The sequence below is a fragment of the Mobula birostris genome, chromosome 19 (genome assembly GCF_030028105.1).
Source record: "Mobula birostris isolate sMobBir1 chromosome 19, sMobBir1.hap1, whole genome shotgun sequence".
Taxonomy (NCBI): domain Eukaryota; kingdom Metazoa; phylum Chordata; class Chondrichthyes; order Myliobatiformes; family Myliobatidae; genus Mobula; species Mobula birostris.
In genome coordinates this window covers 29,638,437-29,657,494 of record NC_092388.1, presented here as the reverse complement: position 1 = coordinate 29,657,494, position 19,058 = coordinate 29,638,437, and the positions used below count along the sequence as shown (strand labels likewise).

The window sequence follows — 19,058 nt, the reverse complement described above, 5'->3', positions numbered from 1 at the left end:
GACTACTATTTTTGATGGAGAGTCATTTTTAATGAGTGTGTTAATTAATTTGCTAGTGCTAACTAACGTCAACTGATATCATGGCAGTGATTTCTAACTTGATACATTTCAATCTCTATAAATAAGGTTTGTACATCATGGAGCTCGTGAGCATTTTTGACTAACCTCCCAATGGTAAGTGAAACCAACTTCCCATATGGAAATAACATTGGCTGATCTTGCATTTAAGGGTCATAGAGATACAGAAACATACAACATAGAAAGAGGCCCTTTGGTTCAGCTGGCCCAGGCTGACCAAGATGCTCAACTACTCTAGTCCCATTTATCCATGTTTGGCTCATACCCCTGTGAACTTCACCTATCCAAGAACCTGTCCAAGCACTTCTTAAATGTCAAACAAGAGAAAATCTGCAGATGTTGGAAAACCAAGTAGTACACATAAAATGCTGGAGGAGCACAGTAGGCCAGGCAGCATCTATGGAAAAAAAAAATCCAGTCAATGTTTTAGGCTGAGATCCTTCATCAGGACTGCAGTAACAAAGATGAGGAGTCAGTGGAGGGAAGGGAGGAAGAAACACAAGGTAGTAGGTGAAACTGTGAAGTGGAGAGGGGTGAAGTAAAGAGCTTGGAAGTTGACTGGTGAAAGACATACAGGCTGAAGAAGGGGGATTCTGCTAGGATAGGACAGAAGGCCATGGAAGAAAGAAAAGGGGGAGGAGCACCAAAGGGAGGAGATGGACAGGTAAGGAGATAAGGTGTGAGAGGGAAATGGGTATGGTGAATGGTGAAGGAGAGGGTGGGGGCCATTACCAGAAGTTCGAGAAACCGCTGTCCATGTCATCAGGTTGGAGCAAGGAAGATTATCCAAGCCTGTAGCAGGATCTGGACCAGCTGGAAAAAATGGGCTAAAAAATAGCAGATGGAATTTAATGCAGACAAGTATGAGGTGTTGTACATTTGGAGGACTAACCAGGGTAGGACTTGTTCAGTGAGTGGTAGGATACCGAGGAGTGCTGTAGAACAGAAGGATCTCAGAATACAGATCCATAATTCATTGACAGTAGAGTCACAAGTAGAAAAGGTTATAAAGAGAGCTTTCGCACATTGAACTTCATAAACCAGAGTATTGAGTACAGGAGATGGGATATTATGTTGAAGTTGGAGAGAAAATTTGCAAGGATGATGGTAGGACATGAGCTCTTGAGTTATAGGGAAAGATTAAATAGGTTAGAACATTATTGCCTGGACTATAGGAGAATGAGGGGAGATTCAATAGAGGTATATAAAATTATGAGGGTTATAGATAAGGTAAATGCAAACAGGCTTTTTCCTCTGAGATTGGGTGAGATTAGAACTATAGTTCATGGGTCAAAGGTGAAAGGCGATATATTTAAGGGGGAGCTTCACTCAGAGGGTGCTGAGAGCGTGGAAAGAGCTGCCAGTGAAAGAGTTTGATGCGGGTTTGATTTCAAAATTCAAGGGAAGCTTGGGTCAGTATATGCATAGCGGTACATAGAAGGCATTGGTCCAGCAACAGGTTGTTGGGACGAGGCTACATAATAACTCGGCATGGATTAGATGGGCTGAATGGCCTGCTTCTGCACTGTCGTGTTCTATGCACCTATGTCTCTATGATTCTAAATCTATCTCCTCTCACCCTGAACCTATCACTTTAGGAAAACACCCTATCTGTGCCCCTCATGATCTTATACATCCTCCATAAAGATAAAGTTTAAAGATTATCTTTGTCACATCTGCATCAAAGCATACATTGAGGTGTGTCATTTACATCAAATCAAATCAGCAAGAATTGTGCAGGGCAGCCTGCAAGAGTCATCATGCTTCCAGCACCAACATAACATACCTACAATTTACTAACCCCAACTGTTTGTCTTTCAATTGTGGGAGGAAACTAGAGCATCTGGAGGAAACCCACATGGTCTCAGGAAGAACATACAAACTCCTTACAGACAGCAACAGGAATTGAACCCCGATCTTACAGCTGGTGGTGTAAAGTATTGCACTAACCCTCACACTACTGTGCATATTTAATGTGTAATAAAATGATAGAAACATAGAAAACCTACAGCACAATACAGGCCCTTCAGCCCACAAAGCTGTGCTGAACATGCCCTTACCTTAGAAATTACCTGGGGTTACCCATAGCCCTCTATTTTTCTGAGCTCCATGTACCTGTCCAGGAGTCTCTTAAAAGACCCTATCATATCCACCTCCTCCACCGCTACCAGTAGCCCATTCCACGCTCTCACCACTCTCTGCGTAAAAATCTTACCCCTGACATCACCTCTGTACCTACTTCCAAGCACCTTAAAACTGTGCCCTCTCGTGCTAGCTATTCCAGCCCTGAAATGGCAACTGAAATAAGCAACCATGGGAATATAAGAAACATAAGCAGAAGTAGGTCCTGTATTAATGATTCAATTGAATTGCATTCAATGATGGAATACAGGTTGATCTGAATATTGGCCTTAGCTCCACGTTCCTGTTTGGTCTTATAATCATGCTCGTGCGCCATTGTGATTGGCGTGACACCATTACGGCTTAGGGTTTTCCAGAGTTCAGAGTTCAATTCTGATACCATTCTGTAATGAGTCTTCGTATGTCCTTCCCTTGGAATGCGTGAGTTTTCCCCAGGTGCTCAGTTTTCTTCCCACAGTCCAAAGACGTGCTGGGAAGGTTAATAGGTTGTCTTGTGATTAGGTTAGGGTTAATCGTGGTTGTGGGGTTGCTGGGGTGGCATGGGTCAAGTAGACAGAAGCACTGTATTGCTAAATAAGTAAATCTTTGATTTCCCCTAAAATCTATAAAGCTACCTCAGCTGTAAACATACTTATTGATTCTGCATCCACAGCTCTCTGCAGTATGGAATTCCAGTGATTCACATTCCTTTCTGGCTCAGTTTTAAAGACAGTAGGTGATCCCTTTTCACTTCCAAACTTTGAACAGTACATCAAAGCAGAAATATTCTGTCAGCACTCACCTTGTCACACCCCAACAGGATTTCACATGCTTCAGTAAAATAAGAGTTAAAAAAAAAGCAGTTTAGACTCAGTGTACTGAGTCTTTCCTCCTCAGCTGACCTTCAAAATCTGCTGTGCCTTCTAGGTAAGAATTTTGTTTCTAGAATGAGTCAAGACTGCATGTAGTAATCCATGTGTCATCTCACCAAAATCCTTGGCACTTACAGCAAAACTTATTTTAATGTTGAATTCTATACCCTGTAATAAAGGCCAATATTGCACTTACCTGCCTAATCATTTGCTACTCTAACACTTAGTGTTTCTTGGACTTGAAAATCGTCTGAAATAAATCATTCAATATTTGAACAAAGTTCAACTTTTCTACTCTTTTTTTCCAGCTAGGGTATTTCTCCACATAATGATGTACCTGCCAAAATCTAGCATACACACAGTATGTTTACACATTGTTGCCAGCTCTATAGGTCCTTATGACATTTCTTTTTCTACTGAACTATGAATCATATCTGCACTTGATTCAACAAGCCTGATCTTAATGTCTGACACCCAAAAGGTTACAGTCATATGGTCATCTGATTCATACTTGAACATTATTGAAAAGGAACTGAACAGTCTGCAGTTTTCACAAAGCTGAATGTCCAGCCAGTACCCACTTCTTTGACTAATAAATGAAATACAGTTCCTCATGGGCTACTACCTGAAGTCTCGACAGCTCACAGATGCTCTGTTTCTAGGGACAGTGGCCACATTATTTTGTAAACCTGGAGCTACAAAATGTAAAGGTGAAAATAAGGAACATGCTGGCCCAATGCGATTGATGCGGGATTAGAATACAGTCCTCCATCCTCTGTCAGTGACACCAAACACACTAGTAATTGCTCCATGGCCTTCTGTTTCCAAAATTTGTTATGTTAACTTCAAACTACAATGCACATGCATTGCTACATATGTGTTTAGTGACGTAGTCCACTTTTTCCCCTTTACATTCCTAACAGATTTTACTTAAAACTATGGTTAAACAAATTCAGACCATAAGACATAGAACACAGTCCTAAATGGATTTCCCTCTATTCTGAGGCTCTACTCTCTTGTGCGAAACTCCTCCAATATAGGAAACACTTTCTCAACGTCCACTCAATCTAGGCCTTTCAATATTTGATAGGTTTCAATGAGATCTCCCCCATCTTTTTTCTAAATGCCTGTGAGTTCAGTCCCAGAGCCATCAAGCACTGCTTGTACCTTAACCCTTTCATTCCTGGGAATCTTATGAAACTCCTCTAGAACCTCTCCAATGCCAGCTCATCCTTTCTTAAATAAGGTATCCAAAACTGCTCACAAAACCCCAAGAAAGGCTTCAACAGGGCTTATAAAGGCTCAATATTACATCCTTGCTTTTATATTCTAGTCCTCTAGAAATGAATGCTGACATCACATTTGCTTTCCTCACCACTGACTCAACCTACAAATTAACTTTTAGGGAATCCTGCACGAGGTCTCCCAAGTCCCTTTTATACACGTCGGATTTTTGAATTTTCTCTCCTTTCAACCCTTTCATTTCTCCTACCAAATTGCCTGACCATAAATTTCCCGACACTGTATTCCATCAGCCACTGTTTTGTCGATTCTCCTAATCCAAGTCCTTCTGTAGCCTCTCTCCTTCCTCAAAACTACCTGCCCTTCCATCTATCTTCATATTGCCTGCAAACTTAGCCACAATATCATCAATTCCATCATACAAATCATTGACATATTATCATAAAAAAGAAGCGGTCCCAACACAGACTCCTGTGGAACACCAGTAGTCATCAGCAGCTAACAAGAAAAGGCTCCCTTTATTTCCACCCTTTGCCTCCTGCAAATCAACCAATGCTCTATCCATGCTACTCACGTTCCTGTAATACCATGGGCTCTTAACTTGTTAAGCAGCCTCGTATGTGGCACCTTCACAGAAGCCTTCTGAAAATCCAACAGCACAATATCCACCAAATCATCCTTTGTCTATCCTGCTTGTGGTTTCTTCAAAGAATGCTAACAAATTTATTAGGCAGAATATTCCCTCAAAGAAACCATGCTGACTACAGCCTATTTTGTCCTTTGCCTTTAAGCATCCCCAAACTACACCCTTAACTATCGACACTAACATCTTCCTAACCACTGAGGTCAGGCTAACAGGCCTATAGTTTCCTTTTTTTTCCCGTCTCTCTCCTTCTAGAAGAGTGGAGTGACAGTTGCAAATTTATACTCCTCTGGAACCATGCCAGAATCAGGTGATTCTTGAAAGATCATTATGAATGTCTCCACAATCTCTTCAGTCACTTCTTTCAGAAACCTGGGGTGCAGGCCATCTGATCCAGGATATTTATCTAACTTCAGACCTTTCATTTTCCCAAGAATGTTCTCCCTAGTAATGGCAATTTCACACACTTCTTCCCCCTGACACTCTCGAAATTCCAGCAGACTGCTGGTGTCTTCCACAGTGAAGATTAATGCAAAGTATTTATTCAGTTCTTCTAATATTTCTTTGCCCCGCCATTACTACCTCTCCAGCATAATGTTCTAGTGGTCCGATATCTACACTCGCCTCCCTTTCACAACTTTATATATGTGAAGTTACTTTTGGTATTTTCTTTAATATTACTGGTTGGCTTAACTTCGTATTCCACTTTTTCCTTTTTTATAACTTCTTTAGTTGCTTTCTTTTAGTTTTTAAAATTTTCCCAATCCTCTAACTTCCCACTAATTTTCACTCTACTCTTTGTCCTCCCTTTGTCTTTTATGTTGGCTTTGACTTCTCTTGTCAGCCACGGTTGTGTCATCCTGCCTTTAGAATATTTCTTCCTCTTTGGGATGTATATAAGCTGCGTTTTCTGAATTGCTCGCAGAAATTCCAGGCATCGCTGTTCTGCTGTCATCCCTGCCAGTGTTCTTTTCCAATCAATTTTGGCCAGCTGCTCTCTCATGCCTCTGTAATTCCTTTTACTCCATTGTAATACTGATACATCTGACTTGAGCTTCTCCTTCTCAAATTGCAGGGTGAATTCTATCATATTTTATACCTTAAGATCTGTAATCAATTCTAGTTCATTGCACAATACCCAATCCAAAATAGCTGATCCTTAGTGGGTTCAACAACACACTGCTTTAAACATCCACCTCATAGGCTTTTAGAAATACCCCCTCTTGAGATCCAGCAGCAACCAGATTTTTCCAATCTACTTGCATATTGAAATCCCACATGACTATTGTAACATTGTCTTTTTGATATTCATTTTCTTTCTCCTGTTGTTCTCTGTAGACCACATCTTTATTACTGTTTGTGGGTGTCTGTATATTACTCACATCTAGGTCTTTTTTTTACTCTTGCAGTTCCTTCACTCTACCCACAATGATTCAACACCTTCTGATCCTATGTCTCCTCTTTCTAATGATTTGATTTCATTTTATACCAACAGAGCCATACTACTCCCCCTGCCTACCTGCCTGTCCTTTCAACACAAAGTGTATCCTTGAACATAGAGCGCCCAGCTGTAATCTTCTTTCAGCCCGAATTCAGTGATACCCCAACAACGTACATGACGATCTGTAACTGTGCTACAAGTTCATCTGTATACCATGCACATGCAAATATAACACCTTCAGTCCTGTATTCACCCTTTTTGATTTTAGAGCATAAGACCATAAGATATAGGAACAGAATTAGGCCATATGGCCCACCAAGTCTGCTCTGCCATTTCATCATGGTTGATCCAATTTTCCTTTCAGCCCCAATATCCTGCCTTCTCTCCATATCTCTTCATGTCTGATCAATTAAAAATCAAAGATTTTGTCTACCTTTTACATTGCAACATTCAGCTGACTGTAATTTTGCTCTATCATCAGTCTCTCCTTGCTAACAGCATCACTACACACTGCCTCTGTTTGTAAACCAACTATCTCACCATCAGCACTATCACTCCAGTTCCCACCTCCTCCAGAACAACTCTAGCAAACTCACCTGCGAGGTTACTTGTCCTCCTCAGGTTCAGGTGTAAACCCTCCCTTTTGCACAGTTCGTACCTTCCCGAGAATAGATCCCAATGATCCATAAATCTGAACCCCTGCCCCCTGAACCAATTCCATCCTATTCTTACACTGACTGGTGTGTAGGAAGGGTAGCAATCCAGAGATTACTATCCTGGAGGTCCTTTTTTTTCAGCTTTCTACCTAGCTCCTTAAAATCTCTCTTCTGGACTTCCTCACCTCTCCTACATATGTCGTTGGTGCCAATATGTACCAAGACTTCTGGCTGCCTAACCTCCCTCTTTAGAATGCCATGGATCCAATCCGAGACACCCCTGACTCTGGCAAGTCAATATACCATTCGTGTGTCTCTATCGCTCCCAGAGAATTTCATCTCTGTTCCTCTGATTATAGAATCTCTGATCACCACCACAGTCCTTTTTCTTTCTTCTGAGACATACCAGATGCAGTGCCAGAGCCCCAGTCACAGCGGCTCCACCCAGAGAGTCATCCCCCTCAACAGTATCCAATGTGGTATTCTTGTTATTAAGCAGATTGGTCAGAGGGCTCATTTCCCACTGGCTGCCCATTTTCCTTCCTTCTCCTGACAATCACCTAGTTACTTGCCTGCTGCAACCTCGGGGTGATCTCCTCCCTGTAGCTCCTAAATATCACCTCCTCTTTCTTCTGTGTGATCACTCTCTGAAGGGTTCCTTTACTTTAAGATCCCTAATAAAATCTGGTTCATTACACAACTCCAAATCCAGAATTTCCTTTTCCCAAGTGATCCCAACTACAAGCTGCTCTAAAAAGCATACTGCACATTCCCTTTCTTGGGATCCATCACCAACCCGATTTCCCAAATCCAACTACATATTGACCCCCCCCCCCCCCCCACCAACTACTGGGAACCAAAGCTAAGCACGGGGCTATTTAAGTAACAATACTGTGTTTGTTCTCATTGACTATTTATCATACTCAGTTGGGGAAAAGAGGGAATCTCATCTTCCCCTGTCATTCCTCTCCACCCCTTCTGCGAGCACAATTGTACCAACTCCAAAAATAGCTGGGCCATTCGGAGTAGCTGTCCCTAATTACATGATTATAATGGGAAAAGATTTTCCGATATACAGGTAGACAGCAGCTTAGTCCTTTATTATACCAAACAAATTACATTTATCCATTCTCTAAACAGCAGAAAGACCAATCACGTACAGAGAGGTTTTCTGAAAAATCTTATCTAAACTTTATGGAATATACACAGAGTGTTGGCCATATGCCACAGTCCTTAAAAGAGTATGTATTAATATTACATAAGCCACATACGTTACACAGGCTTTGAATCTGTAGTGTCAAGTGCTCGGTCTTAGGTTTTATTTGTTTGGATTAATTGAGTTAGTGAACTAACGGGTACTGAGACGGCCAGAAAAACGTTGTATTTTGCTGTAGCTTCATCATTTTTAATAGAAACAACACCAAAAAAAAAGAGAACAAAATGTGTCAGAGCTACATCATTGGGCACAATCAGCGGAATAAACTTTTTAATTCAAACGAAGAGTTTGCAATAATATTTTTAGAGAGTAAATAACATTGTAAAAAGTGATAATAAAGCTGAGAAGGTGTCTACATTGAATGATATTCTATGGAATGACAAGGAAACTACTCTGTTAAGTGAAAGGCCTGAAAGCATGTACCAGCAATTTCAAAGACAGCTTCTACTGTAATAAGACCACGATATAGTTCCCCAGTGCAACAAGATGAACCCTTGACCTCACACTCTTCTGTACCTTGTTATCATCCTGCACTTTATCTGCACTGCATTTCCTCTGCAGATGTCGCACTTTACTCTGCATTGTTCTACCTCAATAATCTGTGTAACAATTGATCTGTCTGAAAAGTATACAAGGCAAGCTTTTCACTGCATCTCAGCACATGTGATAATGATAAACCAATACTAATAGAAACACACAATAGGTTACCAAGTCTTCAGTGCTAAAGATGATCCTAGAATTACAGATGGGGATTGGGTTTCCAGAAAATAGTCAATATTATATTTTTCTGCAGTGGGAAGCTACATCAACTGCATTAAGAAATGCAAGTTGAGAAAATGTTTATTTATTTACTTATTTGCACATAAATAAAGATTAACAGCTAATTTTAATCATGATAGTATGGATATTAAATATTACAATGCTACATCCATCCCAACCAGGCTGCAAAAATAGTCTACTGAAACCATTGACCTTTCCAATTCACATTGAACAACAAAGAGGAGGGAATTGAATAAAGAGGTGTAGAATGGAACACAATAGAATTCTGTAGAAGTCAAGTTAGATTGAGTAGCCAATGCCATTACAATAGATCCTAATACAAACAGTATGACTATGTGGTGATTAAAAGGTGACAAAGAACCAGTTGATAAGCATTATTCAGTGTTCACTTCACATGATCTAAATGCAGATTTGATAATAGTCATCAACCAGACCTGCCATACACAACTACCACCCCACCAGCCTCCGGGTCCAACATATTATTCTCCGTAACTTCCGCCACCTCCAATGGGATCCCACCACTAAGCACATCTTTCCCTCCCCCCCCTCTGCATTCCGCAGGGATCGCTCCCTACGCAACTCCCTTGTCCATTCGTCCCTCCCAACCCTCCCCACTTATCTCCCTCCTGGCACTTATCCGTGTAAGCAGAACAAGTGCTACACATGCCCTTACACTTCTTCCCTTACCACCATTCAGGGCCCCAAACAGTCCTTCCAGGTGAGGCAACACTTCACCTGTGAGTCGACTGGGGTGATATACTGCATCCGGTGATCCCGATGTGGCCTTTTATATATTGGCGAGACCCGACGCAGACTGGGAGACCGCTTTGCTGAACATCTACGCTCTGTCCGCCAGAGAAAGCAGGATCTCCCAGTGGCCACACATTTTAATTCCACATCCCATTCCCATTCTGACATGTCTATCCACAGCCTCCTCTACTGTAAAGATGAAGCCACACTCAGGTTGGAGGAACAACACTTTATATTCCATCTGGGTAGCCTCCAACCTGATGGCATGAACATCGACTTCTCTAACTTCTGCTAAGGCCCCACCTCCCCCTCGTACCCCATCTGTTACTTATTTTTATGTACACATTCTTTCTCTCACTCTCCTTTTTCTCCCTCTGTCCCTCTGAATATACCCCTTGCCCATCCTCTGGGTCCCCCCCCCCCACCTTGTCTTTCTTCCCGGACCTCCTGTCCCATGATCCTCTCGTATCCCTTTTGCCAATCACCTGTCCAGCTCTTGGCTCCATCCCTCCCCCTCCTGTCTTCTCCTATCATTTTGGATATCCCCCTCCCCCTCCAACTTTCAAATCCCTTACTCATTCTTCCTTCAGTTAGTCCTGACGAAGGGTCTCGGCCTGAAACGTCGACTGCACCTCTTCCTACAGATGCTGCCTGGCCTGCTGCGTTCACCAGCAACTTTGATGTGTGTTGCTGCCATACACATGTCCAGTTGAAACTAGTGTGCATGCGCCGGTCGTGCATGCAGCCTGTTACAGTTCCATCCCCACAACATCACTGGCCTTACGAATGAGTTTGTTGATTCTGAGAGTAGCAGACACCAACAGAATCAACAAACTCATTCATAAGGCCAGTGATGTTGTGGGGATGGAACTGGACTATCTGATGGTGGTGTCTGAAAAGAGGATGCTGTCCAAGTTGCATGCCATCTTGGGCAATGTCTCCCATCCACTACATAATGTACTGGTTGGGCACAGGAATACATTCAGCCAGAGACTCATTCCACTGAGATGCAGCACAGAGCGTCACAGGAAGTCATTCCTGTCTGTGGCTATCAAACGTTACAACTCCTCCCTTGGAGGGCCAGACACCCTGAGCCAATAGGCTGGTCCTGGACTTATTTCCTGGCATAAATTACCTATTATTATTTAATTATTTATGGTTTTATATTGCTATATTTATACTCTGTTCTTGGTTGTGCAACTGTAACAAAACCAAATTTCCCTCGGGATCAATAAAGTATGCCTATGACTATGACTATAAGGGTCAGCATTGTTTGACCATTGACACAGAAACAGGACTTTGAAATTGAAGATGTAGAACTTAGTTGATTCCTAGTTTAGTACAATGAAAGGTTTTTACCAGATTTTGCAATATTGCGACAGGACTGGTCCCATTACATCAGTTACTAAAGAAAGGAAATAAGTGTGTATATATATATAGATTTCCTTGTTGTCAATGGCTTATAATAAATGTAAGTACAGTCTTTGAAGTCAACTTTTGTTACTTCACAATAAAGACACACATTAACGCTTGATGCTGTGAATCATGGAATGAGTAATGTCTTCACATAATAAATAATGGCCAAGAGAAATTAAATGAATTTTCAACACATACATTAATGAAGAGTGAGAGAAACTATGCTCAAATGGAGTACAGGAAAACAGTGTCAATTCCTTAAAATTAAGTAACTGTAAATGCTAAAAAACCTGACATAAAACAGAAAAGACGAGCAACACACACAAAATGCTTGAGGAGTTCAGCAGGCCAGGCAGCATCTATGAAAAAAAGTGCAGTCGATGATTTTGGCTGAAGCCCATTGGCAGGACTGAAATGTCGACTGTACCTTTTCCCATACATGCTGCCTGGCCTGCTGAGTACCTCCAGCATTTTGTGTGTGTTACTCAGATTTCCAGCATCTCTTGTTTGTGTTAAAACAGAAAACGATGGATATGCTCAGCAAGTCAGACAAGATCTGTGAAAATAGGAACAGAGTTAATATCTATTGTTGGGATTCCTACCTCATTGTGAATATTGGTGCTAATTGTTCATTGCTAACTGCCTCAGAACTTCAGGGACAGTTAATTACCAATTTTATTGGCTGATTTCATACACCATCCAGACCAAGTTGAGTAAGGATGAAATTCAAGGTGTAGTTTCAAGATTGCCATTGCTGAAAACATCTTAAACAAAAATAAAAAACCCTGCAAATAATTGCTGAGTATTATGTTTACTGACTCGCACCTTGACAGCTACAAAATTATGTGACGTGAAGGAAAATTGAAACAATAATGAAAGTTGTAAGCTACAATGAACACTCAATCAAAACGTGCACTGAAAAAACAAATACATTAAGTTATCTTTGGAAGTCAAAACAGAATTAATTAATCAGATGCTTCTGTCTAGAAGTTATGCATTTTGCATTGGATCTTGTTCTACACAAACAAGCAGTGTGAAGTTTAATGCATGAATCTTTGTGCTGAGTCATGCTTGTGCATTTTGGTTGACAATAAACTACACTCTAATTATTTCAGTGGAGAAGAGATTAAAACATACTTCAAATCATGCGTATCCAACATTAAGAACTGAAGGATAACAATGCATGAGGAAATGCTATTCTGACATCAGAAGCTCATCTCACACTAGATCTTATTGTATTTTGAACAATTTCAGTGCTCTTGCCTCCATTATTTATATTGCAAACATTTATCACTGAGTAGATGGAAGGATTTGGCAACTGGCCCAATAAGTGTTAACATATGATATTTCAGTATTTAATAATCAGGATTAAAACAACTGAATTTTTCATAATTTGAGATAAACATACAATGCTATGATATACATTCTTAATTCCTACTTTCTTAGGTATAGGAGTAGAACCCTGTGTGGTCTTCTACTGCTGTAGCCCATTTATAGATGCTCTTCTACACATCACTATTGTAACATCTGGCTACCTGACATACTGTCACCTTCCTTTCAGCGTGAACGAGTCTGACCATTCTCCTCGGACCTTTGGAGATGGGTGGCATTACTAGTAGGGAAAATGTCATGACAGTGCTTAGTCAAAGCAGACTGGAGAAGTCATCCAGTGAAGCTTTATGGGTGGAACTAAGGAATAAGAAAGGCATGACCATGTTAATGGGGCTATATTATAGACCCAATCTTACAGAGTTTTTTGAGGATATTACCAGGAAACTGGATGAAGGCAAGGCAGTGGACATTGTCTACATGGACTTCAGCAAGCATTTCACAAGGTCCCGCATGGGAGGTTGGTCAAGAAGTCTCGATCACTAGGCATTCAAGATGAGGTAGTAAATTGGATTAGACATTGGATTAGAAAGTGGGAGTGGATGGTTGCCTCTCTGACTGAAGGCCTGTGACTAGTGGAGTGCTGCAAGGATTGGTGCTGGGTTCAGTTTTGTTTGTTATCTATATCAATGATAAAGGTGATAATGTGGTTAACTGGATCAGAAAATTTGTAAATGACACCAAGGTTGGGGGTGTAGTAGACATCACGGAGGACTATAAAAGCTTGCAGTGGAACCTGGACCAGCTGGAAAAATGGCAGGTGGAATTTAATGCAGACGAATGTGAAGTGTTGCACTTTGGAAGGATCAGTCAGGGTAGGTCTCATACGGTGAATGGTAGGGCACTGGGGAGTTTGGAAGGACGGAGGGATCTAGGAATAGAGCTCCATAAATTATTGAAAATGATGTCAGAGGTAGATAGAATTGTGAAGGAAGCTTTTGGCATATTGACCTCCATAGTTTAAAGTATTGAGTACAGGAGTTGGGGTATTATGTTGAAGCTGTAGAAGAAGTTGGTGAGGCTTTATTTGGAGTATTGTGTGCAGTTTCAGTCACTTACCTACAGGAGCTATGTAAATAAGGTTGAAAGAGCTCAGAGTTCCGGGATTTTGTGGCTCTGGGGACGTGCTGATTCTAGACTGGTGTCCCTGATCACAGCATCACGGGAGAACATGGAACACTGACAGCAGTGGGTTAGCTGCCAGGGGCTGTGTGCCCAGGGAATGGCGCATTTTTGATGCTGACTCTCCAAGGGCAGAGCTCAGAAAGAGTGATGCAACAGACTTTTAACATCGTAGATCAGCAAATTGTTTGTTATGTCTCCCCTTTCACTATGAAATGTGAAGACCTCTTTTTCCCTTATTGAGGAGAGAGTGCTGATGATTTTTTGCTGGTGGAGGTGGGGGGTGGGGGTTCTTTGGCTTGCTGTTGCTTGTGCATGGGAGGGGGAGTTGGGGGGACTTTGGGTTTCTAACACTTTAACTGTCATTCATTCTTTGGGGCACTCCTCTGGTTTTGCGGATGTCTACCAAAAAAAAAAAGAATTTCAGGGTGTATATTGTATACATTTCTCTGACATTAAATGTCTCTATTGAAACCTATTGAAAATTTACCAAGATGTCATTTACCAATTTACCATGATTAGAAAATGATACTGGAGAAATTGTAATGGGAGATGAGGAGATGGCAGAGGAACTGAACAAGTATTTTGCATCAGTCTTCACTGAGGAAGACGGCAGGATACCGGACACTCAAGGGTGGCAGGGAAGAGAAGTGTGCGCAGTCACAATTACGACAGAGAAAGTACTCAGGAAGCTGAATAGGCTAAAGGTCGATAAATCTCCTGGACCAGATGGAATGCACCCTCGTGTTCTGAAGCAAGTAGCTGTGGAGATTGCGGAGGCATTAGCGATGATCTTTCAAAAGTCGATAGATTCTGGCATGGTTCCGGAGGACTGGAAGATTGCAAATGTCACTCCGCTACTTAAGAAGGGGGCAAGGAAGCAAAAAGGAAATTATAGACCTGTTAGCTTGACGTCAGTGGTTGGGAAGTTGTTGGAGTCGATTGTCAAGGATGAGGTTACAGAGTACCTGGAGGCATATGACAAGATAGGCAGAACTCAGCATGGATTCCTTAAAGGAAAATCCTGCCTGACAAACCTATTACAATTTTTTGAGGAAATTACCAGTAGGCTAGACAAGGGAGATACAGTGGATGTTGTATATTTGGATTTTCAAAAGGCCTTTGACAAGGTGCCACACATGAGGCTGCTTAACAAGATAAGAGCCCATGGACTTACAGGAAAGTTACATACTTGGATAGAACATTGGCTGATTGGCAGGAAACAGAGAGTGGGAATAAAGGGATCTTATTCTGGTTGGCTGCCGGTTACCAGTGGTGTTCCACAGGGATCAGTGTTGGGGCCGCTTCTTTTTACATTGTACATCAACGATTTGGATTATGGAATAGAGGGCTTTGTGGCTAAGTTTGCTGATGATATGAAGATAGGTGGAGGGGCCGGTAGTGCTGAGGAAACAGAGAGTCTGCAGAGAGACTTGGATAGATTGGAAGAATGGGCAGAGAAGTGGCAAATGAAGTACAATGTTGGAAAGTGCATGGTTATGCACTTTGGCAGAAAAAATAAACGGGCAGACTATTATTTAAATGGGGAAAGAATTCAAAGTTCTGAGATGCAACGGGACTTGGGAGTCCTCGTACAGGATTCCCTTAAAGTTAACCTCCAGGTTGAGTCGGTAGTGAAGAAGGCGAATGCAATGTTGGCATTCATTTCTAGAGGAATAGAGTATAGGAGCAGGGATGTGATGTTGAGGCTCTATAAGGCGCTGGTGAGACCTCACTTGGAGTACTGTGGGCAGTTTTGACCTCCTTATTTAAGAAAGGATGTGCTGACGTTGGAGAGGGTACAGAGAAGATTCACTAGAATGATTCCGGGAATGAGAGGGTTAACATATGAGGAACGTTTGTCCGCTCTTGGACTGTATTCCTTGGAGTTTAGAAGAATGAGGGGAGACCTCATAGAAACATTTCAAATGTTAAAAGGCATGGACAGAGTGGATGTGGCAAAGTCGTTTCCCATGATGGGGGAGTCTAGTACGAAAGGGCATGACTTCAGGATTGAAGGAAGCCCTTTCAGAACAGAAATGCGAAAACATTTGTTTAGTCAGAGGGTGGTGAATCTATGGAACTTGTTGCCATGGGCAGCAGTGGAGGCCAAGTCATTGGATGTCTTTAAGGCAGAGATTGATAGGTATCTGAGTAGCCAGGGCATCAAAGGTTATGGTGAGAAGGCGGGGCAGTGGGACTAAATAGGATAAAATGGATCAGCTCATGATAAAATGGCGGAGCAGACTCGATGGGCCGAATGGCTTACTTCTGCTCCTTTGTCTTATGGTCTTATGTCATCAGCACTGGAGGACCTGAGCTATAAGGAAAGGTTGGAAAGAAATAGGGTAAATGCAAGCAGGCTTTTTCCACTGAGGTTGGGTGAGACTACAACTAGAGGTCATGGTTTAAGGGTGAAAGTGGAAATGTTTACTGGGAACATGAAGAGAAACTTCTTAACTCAGAGCATGGTGAACATGTGGAATGAGGTGCTAGTGCAAGTGGTGGATGCAATTTCGATTTCAATATGTAAGACATGTTTGGATAGGTACATGGATGGGAAGAGTATGGAAGAGTATGGTCCAGGTGCAGGTCGATGGGACAAGGCAGCTTAAATGGTTCAGTACAGACTAGATAGGTGAAAGGGCCTTTTTCTGTGCTGTAGTTTTCTGTAATTCTTTGACTGTCTCTTTAGCAAGACGTCTTTGCCCACAGAATAGCCACATACTGGATGTTTTTTGTTTCCTTACACACTTGTTTCTACTACTGGAGCTGGATGTCCGAGGTCAAGAGAGTGGAACTACCCTAGTGCAATGGTTTTTCCTCTTTATAAACTCATAGAAACATAGAAAACGTACAGCACAATACAGGCCCTATGGCCAAAAAAACTGTGCCAAACATGTCCCTACCTTAGAACTACCTAGGCTTTACCCATAGCCCTCTATTTTTCTAAGCTCCATATAGCCATCCAGGAGTCTCTTAAAAGACCCTATCGTTTTTGCCTCCACCACTGCCACCGGCAGCCCATTCCACACACTCACCACTCTCTGAATAAAAAACTTACCCCTGATATCTCCTCTGTACCTACTTCCAAGCACCTTAAAACTATGCCCTCTCGTGCTCGCCATTTCAGCCTTGGGGAAAAGCCTCTGACTATCCACATGATCAATGCCTCTCATTACCTTGTACACCTCCATCAAGTCTCACTTCTCATCCTCCATCGCTCCAAGGAGAAAAGGCTGAGTTCACTCAACCTATTCTCATAAGGCATGCTCCCCAATCCAGGCGACATCCTTGTAAATCTCCACTGCACCCTTTCTATGGTGTCCAAGAAGGTTTCCTATCATCATTGGACATGATGGGCAACAACAATTTTAAAAATCTATAATTTTTTTTTTGCTTGTTATTCATACCCTTTCTGTGTTAGCATATTTAAACAATCCCCATGACAATGATACTCAGTCATCAGTCTTGGAATTAGACATAAGATTAGAATGAACAATGTAATTTGGCAGATTGAGCTGGCAAATGCAATGCTGAAGAAAAACCCGGTAGCACTTCAGCAAAAGAGCTCTGGAGTTTTAAAACTTAGACAGCATTGATTTATATTCAAATAAAGGCATTGGGAATATTGGTTGAATCATTCAAATGTTAGTCAAAAATTTGATCACAAAACAAAATGCAAACTCACCACATAGCACAAACTATAAGACAGGATCTACAGTATGTTTTGCTTTACAAAAGCATTGATTTCAATCTGGCAATCTGCAGCCACAGAAAGTAATGTAAATGATTAGAGAAGCTCAGATGCTACTGTCTGGCAACTGCAGCTGTGAGTTTACGAGGCCTTGTCATATCATGGACAATGTAGAGGAAAAAAGATAAACAATAATTAATTTACCTTCCCTGGTAATTTGATTAAAATTTACCTTGTTAGTCAGTGGAAGCATTTGCCTCCAATTTGTGTAAATTTGGGGACACACAGTAGTGTAGCAGTTAGTGTAACACATTACAGAATCAGAATTAGATTTAATGCTACTGAGATTTGTTGTGAAGATTGGTGGTTTGTAGCAGCAGTAAACTGTAAAACATAATAAAAAACACAATGAGAAACATATATAAGCAACTAAATAATAAGTAGTGCAAAAAAAAGAGTGGGGAAGTTTTCATTGTCCATTCACAAATCTGACGACAGAGGGGAAGAAGTTGTTTCTGAAACATTGAGTGTGTGTTGTTAAGCTTCTGTACCTGCTCTTTGATGAGAAGAGGGCGTGTCCTGGGTGATATGGGTCTGTAATGATGGATATCGCCTTCTTGAGGCATCACATTTTGAAGGTGTCCTCAACGAAGCTGGCTGAGTTTACACATTTCAATCCCGCGCCAGAGGTCCCGCTATACCAGACAGTGATACAAAGAGTACAACTGTAAAAATTGGCAAAAGACTTTGGTAATATACCAAATCTTCTCAAACTCCTAATGAAATATGGCCCCTGCCATGCCTTCTTTGTAATTGCCTCAATATTTTGGACCCAGGATATATATTCAGAGATACTGACAACCAGGAACCTTCCTTAAGTCCATAATCAATTCCTTGGTCTTACTGACATCAAATGCAAGGTTATCGTTACTCAACCAACTGATCGTTCTTGCTCCTGTATGCCTCCTCACCACCATCTGAAATTTTGCCAACAATAATTATGTCATCTGCAAGTTTATAGATGGCATTTGGGCTGTGTCTAGCCACACAGTCATAGGTGTTGAGAGAGTACAGCAGTGGGGTAATTATGCATCCTTGAGGTGCGCCAATGTTGATTGTCAGTGAGGAGGAGATGTTATTTTCCATCTGCATTGACTGTGGTCTCTCAGTGAGGAAGTGAAGGACCCAGTTGCAGAGCGAGCTACAGAGACTATGGTTTTGGAGCATGTTGGTTCGAACTGAGGGGACGATTGTTTGGTATGCTGAGCTATAATCAATAAAGAGCAGCTTGACATATGTATTACTATTATCCCGGTGATCCGAGGTTGAGTGAAGAGCCAGTGAGATTGCATCTTCTGTAGTTCTATAGGGGTGAAAGGCAGATTGCAATGGGCAGGAGTTGATTCTGGCCAAGGACAACCTCCCAAAGCACTTCATCACAGTAGATGTGAGTGCAACCTGTTTATAGTTATTGAAACAGCTCGCGTTATTCTTCTTAGGGACCGGTATGATTGTTAACCTCTTGAAGCAGGTGGGAACCTCACACAATGCAGCAGTGAGAGATTGAAGATGTCCTTGAACACTCCTGCTGGCGATATCAATCGGAAGGTTGTGCTTCACTTCCGCCACTGTCTG

At 41.7% G+C, this 19,058-nt stretch overlaps 1 protein-coding gene across 4 annotated transcripts in view; it reads right to left on the bottom strand.

Annotated features, from left to right (window-relative positions):
• LOC140212489 (cadherin-18) overlaps nucleotides 1–19,058 on the bottom strand; it is a 672,855-nt gene that overhangs the window by 248,876 nt on the left and 404,921 nt on the right. The window contains exon 1 of one of the 4 annotated variants that reach the window (XM_072283358.1): nucleotides 3,002–3,078. The exons of the other annotated variants lie outside the window; for them this stretch is intronic. The gene's annotated coding sequence lies outside the window, so the exon portion shown is untranslated. Of the gene's footprint in view, nucleotides 1–3,001; nucleotides 3,079–19,058 lie in introns of those variants that run through there. 4 annotated transcript variants of the gene reach the window in all.